Below are 15,939 nucleotides of genomic sequence, written 5' to 3'. Positions count from 1 at the left end.
CAAGTCTTAATCCTTCATTCTGCTTCTTCACACAAAGACTTTGCAACTTCTCATTAACAAAGTTTCTATAAATTCTGAAATGTACATACTTAGTACTATATGTCTGCTAACATAAATCTTAAGTACATTATAGAAAATTTTATACCTGCCAAACAGTCCTAATTTTGGCATATAATCCTAAAATTAAATAGATATAAAACACTAAAATTTTTAACAACCCTTAACCCTTGCTGCTGTGTTCATTATGACATGTGCCTTGTATAGAACAATTGAATTATTTCCCCTACACATCTCTTGAACCCCAAATATCTGGAATTATTTTGTTTTTGACATGTCCATCTTGACATTATTCTTAAATGTGTGCTTATGTAAGAAGTACATGGTTCTAAAATTTCACAATTCTTCTAAACTTACTTTTTGTTGAATTGCCTAGTTTAAGAAAATCAATTACACTTTATATATAAAAAATATTCTGTGCTCAATTCAGCATCACAAAAACTAACATTGTAATGATACTGAGAAGATTAGCATGGCCCCTGCGCAAGGATGACAGGCAAATTCCTGAAGCATTCCATAGTTTTACAACAATAGATGCTGGAGGGGATGTGGACAGAAGGGAACCTTACTGCATTCTTGGTGGGAGTGCAAACTTTTTCAACCATTTTGGAAATTAGTATGGAGGTTCCTCAAATGACTCCACATAGATCTCCCCTATGATCAAGAAATCCCACTTTGGGGCATTTACCCAAATGATCACAAACAAGACCATACTAAAACTACCAGCACATCTACATTTATTGCAGCATTATTTAAGATAACTAAGATATGGAACCAACCCCGATGCTCCTCAGCAGAAGAATGGATCAAGAGGATGTGTTTTATATAAACAACGGAATTCTATGCCTCCATCAGAAAGAATGGCATCATCCAATTTGTTAGAAATTGGAAAGATATGAAAAAAATATTAAGTGAAGTAAGCCAAATCCAAAAGAACACAGGTCCCATGGTTTCCTTAATTTTCAATAACTAATATATGTATAGTATAAGCAGAAAAGGTCAAAAGGTATGTCCATATGACCAGATAACATGATGTTCCGGGAAATGAAATCCAAGATAGGGATACAAGAATTTTTCTCTTTTTTGCTATTGTTTCTAATGTACTTATAATGTGCAATGTGATTTTTTATGTCTTTTTATAGGTTCCTCCCCATGCTATAACAACTGTTTTCACTGTATTTGAAGTTGATGCGCCTATATCTTGTATATATGCTCTTCTAATTTGGGGAGAGGAAGGAAAAAAACAAAATTCCTAAATAGGGATACAGGTTGACCCATTGTAACAATGAGATGCACAAGACACTATGCTGAAAAATGAACGTTACAATTTAGGCAGGGGAAGGAGGGAGGGGAGTGCACTTGTGGAGGTGCGAGGGAAGGAATGGTAGGGGAAAAATAAAGGAGGAGGTAACAATGCTTGTTAGGAATTGTTCTCATTACCTTGCTCATGTAAATATGGCACCTGTGTACAGTATTTTTACAATAAAAAGTATAAAACTTTTCTAAGAGGGAGGAGTTTATTTCCTTTATTTTGCTTATATAATATTGTTAACAAAGAAATTAATGCAAAACACTGATATGAAGATATTTAGAATGGATGTATGTGTGTATGTGTGTGTGTGTGCACGCGCGCGCAAGTAGCATGCGTGTACAGGAAATTGCATTTCTGTTGGCATGCTCAGAATTTGAAATCGCGGCTTCAAGGTCTTGCTAGGCCTTTTCTCTCTAGATTGGTGAGCTACTATATAAGCTACATCTTCAGTCTTGGCCCTATGCTAGTTCAATAAATTTTTGAAAAATTATCTCATGAATTTATTTTGCCCTGATTGGGTTCCAACTGTTATCCACAGATCTCGGGCTCCTGAGTAGATGTCCGGAGGAGTTAGGATTACAGGTGCGACCATCCAGCACAAGGTTTTCAGAATAATTTCAAAAGTAGAAGAAAATTTACTTCACAGGGTCCTGTTTTATCATCTCCTACTTTGAAAGCATTTTGGGTGATTGTATATGAATTTTTTAGGTTTTTTATTCTTAAAAGTCAGTTAATGATAATATTTAAAAGTTTTAGTACTTTTTAAAAAGGAAACTGGAAGTTTCCTCAATTTATAAGCTCAACTCTCTACATGATAACCCAATCTTACCAACACAGTCTGTGTTGAAGACAAAATGTAACAGAAAACAATCACTATGGACATTAATTGCTATGCTATTATTTCTTGGACAATATGAATATTGAATTGAGAATGTAAGAGAATGGAGAGATTTTACCTACCTTTTGTGTACTGCTAAAAGGCTTTTGGAAACTTTGCCTCATTTCCTTTCTCACTGTATGTCTTTGGGTCATCTACTTAAGGCATTTAATTACAATTTTTCCCAAAACTAAAATGGTAATAACATTAGCATTATAACAAATATTATCTTAAGAATTAAGGGAAATAAAACTTGTGAAGTACTTAACTTAAACTTCTGTGAAGGAGCTTTGAGTTTAGCCAGCAGTTTTTTTTAAATACTAAATAGAATGCAATAAGCATTACAAAAACCATTACATGTAGTGAGAAACCAGAAGTAATGTTATCTATTGACCATGTTCTGCTTCCAAGGAAACCAGGGTGATAACTTCTTATTCTGTAAATCAAACTGGTTATCTTATATCTTACGTCTTGGTAGTGTAAAAGTATCAGGGAAAGAATAATGAATGAATGTTGTAGACTGAGGTGAAGTCCATATGAAAATGTGAAAAACTGATAAAACATAAAAGTACCTTCGCGATATGTTGTTGTTTACATTTTAAGGAAGACCTAGAAGAATGAATTCTCTTTTGGATATCCTAGCATAGGTCCTTAGAAGTAGGAACTCTTTCTTCCTTCTTGTAGAGGCATCATCAGATGAGAGGAACTGTATTTTTTTTGTTTGCTTCCTTCCATTTACTCTTCAGTTTGAAATCTGAACTACTTGAGACTGAAAGAGAGCAAGGGAAATTAGACACATAGACTTTGGAAAGAACAATTAACGTAAAATAAATAAAATGCACATAGCCTTGTTAAAGGTCTATCTAAATTGAATTATAAGGTCTCAAGCATTAACAGAAAATGATTTAAGCAATATCATTTTATTGAAAATTGAAAAATGTTAGGAGTGGCTTAATATTTTTCTATCTACTACCTTGAATTAATTACTGATTTTATATAGAGAGATTAAAGATGAGATTAACAAGAAACTTGATTAAAATTGAACAAAAGTTCTGAATAGACATCTTTTCCATAAAGCCCTGAAAATCTCCAGTGGGCTAACAAAGTTGTGTTTAATACAACTTCTATGCTGGCTTAATGGTTTGTGAACTGAAATCAATAGGGAAATGTAATTCAAAATTACTATGATAAGGAGTTCCGGGAAGATGGCGGAGGAGAAGCTGGAGGCTAAACAAGCTCTCGCAGAGAAAGGAGTTTTATTTTATTTTTTTTTAATTTAATTTTTTTTTGTGAACATACTGTACAGAGGGGTTAAAATTACATGGGCAGGATAATTCGTACATTTCTTATCAAGCATTGCAGCCTCCTCCTTTGTTTACCCTTCACATCCCTTCCCAATCTCCCCCCTACCCCCCCACCCAATCCTCCCCCCTCCCCCCCACACCAACGTTGTAAAGCTCGTTTTCTACATGACAACTTGTACTTCTCATTGTTGCAACAGGTCCACCTGTATCCTTAAACGACTTGTTTTTCCCCATCTCCTCCACAAATTATACTGACATAAAATATAGTGAAAGCAGGGGTTATACTGTGGGGGAGGGACATACAAAGCAACAAAGAGATAATCTTATAAATGCATTAGAAACAAATGCATGAAATAAAAAAACATTAAAATACCTATCTAAGGGTTCATTTTCCTAACATCACATTATCTGACCTTTTCCGCTTGACTCATACATATACTAGATATTGCAAATAAGGGAAACCATGGGACCTATGTTTCATTGGGCCTGGCTTACTTCACTTAATATAATTTTTTCCAAGTTTTTCCATTTCCTAACAAATGGGGCAATGTCGTTTTATCTGATGGAGGCATAGAATTCCATTGTGTATATATACCACATTTTCTTGATCCATTCATCTACTGAGGGGCATCTGGGTTGGTTCCATATCTTAGCTATGGTAAATAATGCTGCAATAAACATAGTTGTGCTGGTCGCTTTAGTGTGGTCTTGTTTTTAAACATTTGGGTAAATGCTCAAAAGTGGGATTGCTGGGTCATAGGGTAGGTCTATGTGAAGTCTTTTCACGAACCTTCATACTGCTTTCCAAAGTAGTTGAACAAGTTTACATTCCCACCAACAATGCAGTAAGGTTCCCTTCTGTCCACATCCCCTCCTACATCTGTTGTTGTTAGAGTTCTTGATTATAGCCATTCTAACTGGGATGAGGTGGTATCTCAATGTTGTTTTGATTTGCATTTCTTTTATGGCTAGGGAGATTGAGCATTTTTCTTCCTGTGTCAATTGGCCATCCTTCATTCTTCTTCAGAGAAGTTTCTCTTCAAGTCTTTAGCCCACTTATTTATTGGGCAGTTGTTTGTTTGAGGATTTGTTGTTGGGGGATTTAATTTTTTGAGTTCCAAGTATATTTTAGATATGAGACCCTTGTCTGTTGTATGGCTAGTGAAGATCTTCTCCCAATCTGTACGCTTTCTGTTGATCTTGCTAGCTATGTCCTTTGCCATGCAGAAGTTCTCCAACTTCATACAATCCCATTTGTCCAACCTTTCTTTCTGGGAAGATGGCGGAGGAGAAGCTGGAATCTAAACAAGCTCTCGCATAGAAAGCAGTTTTAGAGTTCCAGTGAACATTCCTAAGCCAGAGAATCACACCAAGTGTGCCATCACAGGACAGAGAGTCAGGCCAGAGAGAGAAAGGAGTTTTAGAGTTCCAGCGAACAGATTTAAGCCAGAGAATCACACCAAGTGTACCATCACAGTTCAGAGAGTTAGGCCAGAGAGGGAAAATCCAGGCAAGGAGACAGATCTGAGCACTTGCTAGCAGCCGCCACTGCGGGCTACAGTGGTGGTGGAGGTGGCAATAGTCGCCATACCTGCAACACAGAGAGTCCAGGACAAAGGAGCCAGACATGGCACGCGAGTGTATTCTACTGAACACCAACAAGAACCGACAAGGAGCAGACATCTTCATCCTGCAGTTCACAGACCAGAGATGACCCAGGAACCAAAATGCAGTGTGAGTAGAAGCCTAACGTCCTCACTCCTTCTCAGGGAGCAGAGAAGGGAAGGCCACCCCTCCCCGCCATTAGAGGAGATCTCCATGTTTGATACTGACAAAGCTTGGCTGACCTGCTAGCTCAAACACAGGCCTTGGAAGAAAACTAGAGTCATTTAGCAGGTCACAAGATCCTAAAGTGACATAGCAAACTCAGCTCCATCCAGGGAAAAGTCACCCAGCTCGGGCCGCCAGCCCCAGGAGTGGGTTTCTTCACTGGGTAATCAGAGCCAGAGGCTGCCCCTCTCTTTAGCAGCATGGACAATCCATTGAAATTCAGTAAACATAAACCCTGAGAGTGGCTCGAGGCTGGGCTCTGTGAGTCTCTCACAAAGTCTCCTCAGGGAAAAGCTACTGTTTGCTGAAAGGCCTCAACTCTACCCAGAACCTAGCCTCATCAGAGCATCTACAAACATGAGGAAAAAGCCATCTCCCTCTTTTGTGATACTCAAAGCAGATCTCCCTCCCATTGAACTAGCCAGGGGAGAGGATCACAAAATATTTTGTACAGCATAGCATTTTTCTGCCTGTTCAAACAAACTGCTTAAGAAACCAACTAAGCCACAGGAAAATCAAATACCACAAGCAGACCAGAGACTCCAACAAGAGGCTGGTTATGGACACAAGGGATATAAAAGATCTTCCCACCACTCCCAAAAAAATCAAAGAACTTGTTTTTTCTCTGTTTCTTTTTCTTCTTCTTCTTCTTTTTTTTTTTTTTTTGGTTCCTTTTATAAAAATATTTTTCTTCTAAAACTTTTTTTTTAATTTTTAATTTTTACCATTTTGAAAAAAAAATTCTATACTAGTAACTTTTTTCTCTTCCTCTTATAATTTTTATTTTAGGGATATATGTGTGTGTGCGTTTTTCTTCCTTCTTTGTTCTTTCTTTTCAAAAAATATTTTTGTTTTTTGTTTAGCTCTACTGAATGTCTAATTTTTTTTCTTTTTTGCTCATTTTTTTCACCTTTTCTGCTCTTTTGCACTTCTTTGTGTGACTTAATTGTTGTTCTGCACATCCTCAGATATACCCATAGTCGATTATTAGACTTTATCCCCCATTGTGTACACATTTAATACACAAATTTATTACTCAATTCAAAGCCTCTTAGACTTAAATTCCTAGCAGTATTACCTCTTTATACCTATATAATATTTTAAGTATTTTTATTTTTAAGGTTTTCATGTCTCCTTTATATCCCTCCCGTTCTCTCATTATACCCACGTTCTTCTCTGAATATTTCATTTTCAATCTGCATATTTTTAATCATTACAGTTTTTATTTTTTTAATTTTTGCTTTTCTATTTTTTCTTGTCTCTTTTTTCTCTTTCTCTTTCTTCTTTTTTTTCCTCTCTCTACTTTTATCCTATCCAACCTCTTTCCCACTTTGCGATTAGGACTTAGTTAAGTAAACTCTCCCTGTTCCTTCCCATATTTCTCTTTTCCTATTTTTACCCACATGTCTCCCTAAAACTAATAATTTCTGGTTTTCCAAATTCTACTTTGTGGTTTGTAGCCCATTATTATATAGTTGTTTGATGTTGAATAGGTATATCTGTTGAACTTCACTGTATCTGCAGACTTTTGATTGTGGATCTACAGACTTTGGTTGATACTTGCCTTAAGATAGTGTTCTAGCACAAAACTGGTGTTACTTTCATCCCAAATGGGCAGACTAAGAGGAAAAAACACAAGAAAAATGGCAAGCCCGGGTAGCTCAAATCCCATTCATGACAATCATGGGACAGGACAGATAATGAATAATCCAGAGAAGAGTTCCCAAATAGCTCTACAAACAATACTGGCAAACATGGTAAATGAAAAGATGGAAAACATACAAAAGGACTCTGGATGAGCGTGATAGAGAGAGAGAGGAGGCAAACGAAAGGTCAATACTGGAAAAGATTGAAAATATACAAAGGAATTTTTTATGAGCATGATAGGGAGAGAGAGGAGGAAAACCAAAGGTTAATACCGGAATATCATGAGCGTGAGGAAGCTAATCTAAAACTGATACAGGAATTGCATGAGCAGCATGAGAACACTCAAAGAGAAAGGCAGAATAGCGTGAGTAGGCTGAGAACACACAAAGAGAACTTCACGAATGGCATGAAAGTGAGGAAGCTAAGCAAAGAGTAATAAAGGAATTGAGAGAGCAGGATGAGAATACACAAAGATCACTAAAGGCATTCATGAAATCCATTAAGGAAGAGCTGAAGGATGTCAGGAAGACCAAGGAAACCATAAAAAATCACCTAAGTGATTGGAGAATAAACACTGAACACCAAATTAAGGAAGTAAAGACGTCCATACAAGATCTAAAACAAAGCTTCAACAAAGAATTTGAAGCCATCAAAGTTGACCAATTAGAAGGAAAAGAAATGAAAAACCAAGTAGAAAGCCTTGAGAGCAGGTTAGACCATGCAGAAGATCGAATCTCGGGGATTGAAGACATCCTAGATATTATAGAGAAAGAACATACAACCATCCAAGACAAGTCCAAGAAATATGATAGATCTATCCAACACTTGGAAGACACAATCAGAAGGCCTAATCTAAGGATAATGGGTATAGAGGAGCACCTAGAAACAGAAGTTAATGGTCTAGGAAATTTGTTTAACAGGATCCTAGCAGAGAACTTCCCAAACATGCAAAAAGATAGGCCTGTCCAGATACAAGAAGCCTTTAGAACCCCAAATAGACCAGACCAGAATAGGACATCCCACCATCACATTATAATCCACATAGGATCAACTCAGACCAAGGCAAAGATCCTTAAAGCTGTCAGGGAGAAAAGGTTAATCACCTATAAAGGGAAACAAATTAGAATCACCTCAGATTTCTCAGCAGAGACCATCAAAGCAAGAAGAGCCTGGAATGATGTCTGCCATGCCCTAAAAACAAACAACTATCAACCAAGAATACTGTACCCAGCTAAACTCTCGTTCATAACTGAAGGCCAAATAAAAAACTTCCATAGCAAAGAAAAATTGAAACAATACATCTCCACCAAACCAGCCCTACAAAAGATTCTTAAAGATGTCCTACACATAGAAAACCAACAAGACCGCAATAAAGGCCAAGAAACTGCACCCAAAATGAGAACCCAAGAACCATAGGAATAACCCAGTTTTCCCAGCCCCCAAGAAGGTGGATAACATGGCAGGAACTCCCAAATACCTCTCAGTCCTTTCTCTTAACGTTAAAGGACTGAACTCTCCAATTAAGCGACATAGACTGTCTAGTTGGATAAAAAAAAAAAAAACAAGACTCTTCTATCTGCTGCCTTCAGGAGTCACATCTTGCCCGTAAAAACAAAAACATTTTCAATGTTAAAGATTGGAACAAAATCTACCAAGCAAACGGCCCCCATAAACAGGCGGGAGTTGGAATCCTAATATCAGATTAAATAGACTTCAAATTAAAATTCGAGAGAAGAGATAAAGAAGGTCGCTACATACTAATTAAGGGATCTCTCTTTCAGGAGGATATTACAATTCTGAATATCTACTCGACAAACAATGGAGCACCAAATTTATCAAAGAAACACTACTTTCTCTCAAATCCAATATAGATCCAAAGACATTAATTTTTGGGTATTTTAACACACCACTCACCCCACTAGATAGATCAACTCGGCAAAAACTCAACAGAGAGACAGCAGATCTAAACAGCTGCATAGATCAACTCGACTTAACAGACATCTACTGAACATTTCAGCCAGCAGCATCCGAATACATGTTTTTCTCAGCAGCACATGGAACGTATTCTAAAATAGACCACATCTTAGGCCACAAAGCAAACTTGTCTAAATTCAGAAACATTGAAGTTATACCTTCAATTCTCTCTCACCACAAGGGAATAAAATTAGAACTCAACACCAAAAGTCACCAAAGAAATTCCGGAATCACATGGAGGCTGAACAACACACTGCTGAATCATGAGTGGGTCATGGAAGAGTTTAGAAAGGAAATTCAAATGTTCATGCTATTCAACAAAAATGAACACACAAATTACCAGCTCCTCTGGGACACAGCAAAGGCAGTACTCAGAGGCAAGTTTATAGCTCTGAGCTCCTACATCAACAAATTGGAGAGATCTGAAACTAGCAATTTAATGACACATCTAAACCTCCTTGAAAAAGAGCAGCAAGATAAACCCCAATCCAGTAGACGGAAAGAAATAATCAAACTTAAATCAGAATTAAATGAATTAGAATCCAAAAAAACTATAGAAAGAATCAACAAAACAAAGAGTTGGTTCTTCGAAAAACTTAACAAAATTGACAGACCCTTAGCAAATCTTATCAGAAAAAGAAGAGAACACACCCAAATTAGTAAACTCAGAGATGAGAATGGAAACATCACCACGGAAACAACCAAGATTCAGAACATTATAAGGGAATACTTCTCAAAACTTTATGCTAATAAGTTTGAGAACCTGACAGAAATGGACATTTTCCTAGCAAATATTGACATGACAAAACTAAACCAAGATGAGTTAAACCAGCTTAACAGGCCCATATCAAGCACTGAAATAGAAACAGCAATAAGAGACCTACCAGCTAAGAAAAGTCCAGGACCAGATGGATTTACAGCGGAATTTTACAAGGCCTTCAAAGCAGAGCTCACACCAATTCTCCTCCAACTCTTCAATGAAATTGAAAGAGAAAGCTCACTACCGAACACATTCTATAAAGCCATCATAACCCTCATCCCAAAACCAGGCAGGGACTCATCAAAGAAAGAGAACTATAGACCCATTTCATTGATGAACAATGATGCAAAACTTCTCAACAAAATTTTGGCCAATCGACTTCAACAATTCATCCAAAAAATCATACACCACGATCAAACAGGATTCATTTCAGGGATGCAAAGCTGGTTCAATATACGCAAATCAATTAACATTATGCATCACATCAACAGGAGCAAGAATAAGAACCACATGGTTATCTCAATAGATGCAGAAAAAGCATTCGACAAGATCCAACACCCCTTTAGGATGAAGGTTTTGGAAAAATTAGGAATCCATGGAACATTCCTCAATACAATAAAGGCTGTATATGACAAACCTACAGCCAGCATTATACTCAATGGTGAAAAACTAAAGCCATTTCCTCTTAACTCAGGAACAAGACAAGGATGCCCACTCTCTCCACTTCTCTTCAATCTAGTATTAGAATGCCTAGCTACAACAATAAGACCAGATGCAGACATAAAGGGGATCCAAATAGGGAAAGAAGAAATAAAACACTCCCTCTTTGCAGATGACATGATCTTTTATTTAAAGAATCCCATAGACTCCACTCCCAAATTACTCAAGCTGATTCAAAACTTTGGCAAAGTAGCAGGTTATAAAATTAACCCCCAAAAATCAATGGCTTTTCTGTATGCCAACAATGAGAAAAGTGTGGCTGAAATTAGGAAAGCAACTCCATTTGTAATAGCCCCACAAAAAATAAAATACCTAGGAATTAACTTAACTAAAGAAGTGAAGGACCTCTATGATGAAAACTTTAAAATCTTGAAAAAGGAAATCAACACAGAACTTAAAAAATGGCAAAACCTCCCATGCTCCTGGATTGGAAAGATTAACATCGTGAAAATGGCAATACTCCCCAAGGCTATCTACAAATTCAACGCAATACCTATCCAAATTCCACCCTCATTCTTCAAGGAAATAGAAGAGGCAATCCAAAAATTCATATGGAACAATAAAAGACCCCGAATAGCAAAAACGCTCCTGAATGGAAAGAACACTGCTGGAGGAATATCAATACCAAACTTCAAACTCTACTATAAAGCCATAGTAATCAAAACAGCTTGGTATTGGCATAAGAACAGACCTCAGGACCAATGGAATAGAATTGAAAACCCAGAAATGAACCTACAGACCTATAGCCATCTAATCTTCGATAAGGGAGCTAAAACAATAGAATGGAAGAAAGACAACCTCTTCAGTAAATGGTGCTGGCAAAATTGGTTAACTACATGTAGAAAACTTAAACTAGATCCTTATATATCACCCTGCACAAGAATCAACTCCAAATGGATCAAAGACTTTGAACTCAAAGCAGATACTCTGAAAACATTACAGGATGGAATAGGAGAAACCCTAGGTCTGCTTGGCTCAGCCCGAAATTTTCTGAATAGAGACCCGGAAACACAACAAATCAAAGAAAGTTTGGACAAATGGAATTGCATAAAGTTGCAGAGCTTCTGCAGGGCAAATGACGTAGCTAGCAAGATCAATAGAAAGCCCACGGATTGGGAGAAGATCTTTACTAGCCATACAACGGACAAGGGTCTCATATCTAAAATATACTTGGAACTCAAAAAATTAAACTCCCCAACAACAAATCCTCAAAGAAACAACTGCCCAATAAATAAGTGGGCGAAAGACTTAAAGAGAAACCTCTCTGAAGAAGAAAGAAGGATGGCCAATAGACACATGAAGAAATGTTCAACATCCCTAGCCATAAAAGAAATACATATCAAAACAACATTGAGATATCACCTCACTCCAGTTAGAACGGCAAAAATCAAGAACTCTAACAACAACAGATGCTGGAGGGGATGTGGACAGAAAGGAACCTTACTTCATTGTTAGTGGGAATGTAAACTTGTTCAACCACTTTGGAAAGCAGTATGGAGGTTCCTCAAAAGACTTCACATAGAGCTCCCCTATTACCCAGCAATCCCACTTTTGGGCATTTACCCTAATGTTTACAAACAAGACTACACTAAAGCGACCAGCACAACTATGTTTATTGCAGCATTATTTACCATAGCTAAGATATGGAACCAACCCAGATGCCCCACAGTAGATCAATGGATCAAGAAAATGTGGTATATATACACAATGGAATTCTATGCCTCCATCAGAAAGAATGACATTGCCCCATTTGTTAGGAAATGGAAAAACTTGGAAAAAATTTTATTAAGTGAAGTAAGCCAGGCCCAAAGAAACGTAGGTCCCATGGTTTCCCTTATTTGTAATATCTAGTATATGTATGAGTCAAGCGGAAAAGGTCAGATAATGTGATGTCAGGAAAATGAACCCTTAGATGTGTATTTTAATTTTTTTTTCTTTCATGCATGTGTTTCTAACACATTTATAAGATTATCTCTTTGTTGCTTTGTATGTGCCTCCCCCACAGTATAACCCCTGCTTTCACTATATTTGATGTCAGTATAACTTGTGGAGGAGATGGGGAAAAACCAGTTGTTTAAGGATACAGGTGGACCTGTTGCAACAATGAGAAGTACAAGTTGTCATGTCCAAAACAAGCTTTACAACGTTAGTGCAGGGGGGGGAGGGGGGGAAAATGCGGGAAGGAGAAGGATTGGGATTAGGGGGGGAGGGGGGAGGCTGGGAAGTTATGTGAATGGTAAACAAAGGAGGAGGCTGCAATGCTTGGTAAGAAATGTACGCATTATCCTGCCCATGTAACTGTAACTCCTCTGTACAGTATGTTCACAAATAAAATTAAATTAAATTTAAAATAAAATAAAATAAAATCATTAGTGAAAAGAAAATAAAAATCAATGGCTTTTCTGAATGCCAAAAATGAGGAAAGTGTGGCTGAATATAGGAAAGCAACTCCATTCGTAATAGCCCCACAAAACATAAAATACATAGGAATTAACTTAAGCAAAGAAGTGAAGGACCTCTATGATGAAAACTTTAAAAACTTGAAAAAGGATATCAAAACAGAACTTAAAAAGTGGCAAAAACTCCCATGCTCCTGGACTGGAAAGATCGGCATCGTGAAAATGGCAATACTTTCCAAGGCTACCTACAAATTCGATGCGATACCCATCAAAATTCAAAACTCATTCCTCAAGGAAATAGAAGAAGCAATCCAAAAATTCATATGGAACAATAAAAGACCAAAAATAGCAAAAATGATCCTCAAGAGAGAACACTGCTGGAGGAATATCAATAACAAATTTCAAACTCTATTATAAAGGCATAGTAATCAAAACAGCTTAGTACTGGCACAAGAACAGACTTCAGGACCAATGGAATAGAATTCAAAACCCAGAAATGAACCTACAGACCTATAGCCATCTAATTTTTGATAAGGGAGCTAAAAAAATAGAATGGAAGAAAGACAACCTCTTCAGTAAATGGTGCTGGCAAAATTGGTTAACAATTTGGAGAAAACTAAACCAAGGTCCTTATACATCACCCAACACCAGAATCAACTCCAAATGGATCAAAGACCTCAGAGTCAAAGACGACACTCTGAAAACTTTAAAGGATGGAATAGGAGAAACTGTAGGTCTCCTTGATGCAGGCCGAAATTTTCTTTTAATAGAGACCCAGAAACACAACAAATCAAATAAAGGTTGGACAAGTGGGATTGCATGAATTTGCAGAGTTTCTGCATGGCAAATGACATAGCTAGCAAGATCAATAGAAAGCCCACGAATTAGGAGAAGATCTTCACTAGCAATACAACAGACAAGGGTCTCATATCTAAAATATACTTGGAATTAAAAAAATTAAATCCTCCAACAACAAATCCTCAAAGAAACAATTGCCCGATATATAAGTGGGATAAATATTTAAATAGAAACTTCTCTGAATAGGAAAGAAGAATGGCAAATAGACACATGAAGAAATGCTCAACCTCCCTAGCCATAAAAGAAATGCAAATCAAAACAACATTAAGATACCACCTCACTCCAGTTAGAATGGCAAAAATAAAGAACTCTATTAACAACAGATGCTGGAGGGGATGTGGACAGAAGGGAACTTACTTCATTTTGGGTGGAAGTGTAAACTTGTTCAACCAATTTGGAAAGTAGTATGGAGGTTCCTCAAAAGACTCCACATAGATCTCCCCTATGGCCCATTAATGCCACTTTGGAGCATTTACCCAAATGTTTACAAACAAGACCACACTAAAGCTACCAGCACAACTATGTTTATTGCAGCATTATTTACTATAGATAAGATAGGGAACCAATCCAGATTCCCCTCAGTAGATGAATGGATCAAGAAAATGTGGTATATATACACAATGTAATTCTATGCCTCCATCAGAAAGAATGACATTGCTCCATTTGTTAGGAAATGGAAAGGCTTGGAAAAAATTATATTTAGTGAAGCAAGACAGGCACAAAGAAATATAGGTCCCTTGGTTTCCTTTATTTGCAATATCTAGTATATGTCTGAGTCAAGCAGAAAAGGTCAGATAAGGTGATGTTAGGGAAATGAACCCTAAGATATGTATTCAACTGTTTTTTTTTCTTTCATGATATTGTTTCTAACACATTTATAAGATTATTTCTTTGTTGCTTTGTATGCTCCTCTCCCACAGTATAACCCCTGCTTTCACTGTATTTGATGTCAGTATAATTTGTGGAGGGGAAGGGGAAAAGCAAGTCGTTTAAATAGGGATACAGGTGGATCCAAAGCCACAATGAGAAGTACAAGTCGTTATGTCGAAAAAGAACTTTACAACTTTGGTGGGTGTGTATGTGGAGGATTGGGTGGGGGATGAGGGGGGAGGATGTAAAGGGATGGGAAGAGGAAACAAAAGAGGAGGGTACAATGCTTGAAAATAAATGTACTCATTATCTTGCCCATATAATTGTAACCCCTCTGTACAGTACTTTCACAATAAAAAATTAAAATTAAAAAATTACTATGCTACTACTTCATAACTATTATAACTCATCGAAAAAAAATCAAAGGAACCAGGTGTGGTGGTAAAGACTTGTAATTCCGAGCGTTTAGGAGGTTGGATTTAAGTCTAAAGCAACACTGGGGAGTACTGCAGAGAGTAAAAATCTGCCCTTTATTACCTTTTGAACAAAAGCTAAGAATGTTGATGAGAGTGTGGAGAAAAGGAAATTTTCTACACTCTTGGTCAAAATAGAGGTTAGTAGAAAATAGTATGCAGTTTTCCAAAGAGGCTGTGATCTGATGATTGTGGTTCAAAGCCAGCCCCGGCAGGAAAGTCTGTGAAAATCTTACCTCCAATAAACACTCAGAAAACCAGAAGTGATGCTGTGGCTCAAGTGGTAGAGCACTAGCTTTGAGCTGAAAAACTGAGGGACATCGCCCAGTCCCAGAGTTTAAGCTCCACGACTGACAAAAAAAAAAAAAAAGAAAGAAAGAAAAAGAAAAAAAAGACAAATAAATGCAAAGTTGAAATATCATCTGATCCACCAATCATGTGATTATTTCTCTCTGGGTGACTCGTAAATATTCTGTAGTTCATTGTCATTCACATTATTCACAACAGCCAAGATATAAATCAAAGTTCAGTGTTCAACTATACACTAATAAAGCAACTGTGGTACATGCACAATCATGTTTTTCTGTTTCATCCTTAAAACAGCAAAAGACTTCTCGCATTAGCCACAACTTACAATAACCTGAAAGATGTATTCTAACTGAAGAATAATGTTATCCTCTGCTCTTTGTAAACACTCTCTCTCTCTCTCTCTCTCTCTCTCTCTCTCTCTCTTAAAAACCTCAAATATTAAGAGAGAAATCTTTTTAAAAAGTAAAGCAAAGTGGAATTGCTGGGCATTTAGGTCACAATGTAGAAGATAGTAGATATACAGGATGACCAGGTATAGAGTTGTGATGT

The 15,939-nt window shown here is 37.1% G+C and overlaps 1 non-coding gene across 1 annotated transcript; it reads left to right on the top strand.

Moving 5' to 3' along the window:
• Positions 1-474: 474 nt before the first annotated feature.
• Positions 475-581, top strand: LOC122098039. Its single transcript, XR_006145650.1, has one exon. It is a non-coding gene; the product is annotated as a U6 spliceosomal RNA (small nuclear RNA).
• Positions 582-15,939: the final 15,358 nt, after the last annotated feature.

Source organism: Dipodomys spectabilis, unplaced genomic scaffold, assembly GCF_019054845.1.
Source record: "Dipodomys spectabilis isolate Male_0828 unplaced genomic scaffold, ASM1905484v1 ptg000454l, whole genome shotgun sequence".
Taxonomy (NCBI): domain Eukaryota; kingdom Metazoa; phylum Chordata; class Mammalia; order Rodentia; family Heteromyidae; genus Dipodomys; species Dipodomys spectabilis.
This window is presented reverse-complemented; position numbering and strand designations above follow the sequence as displayed.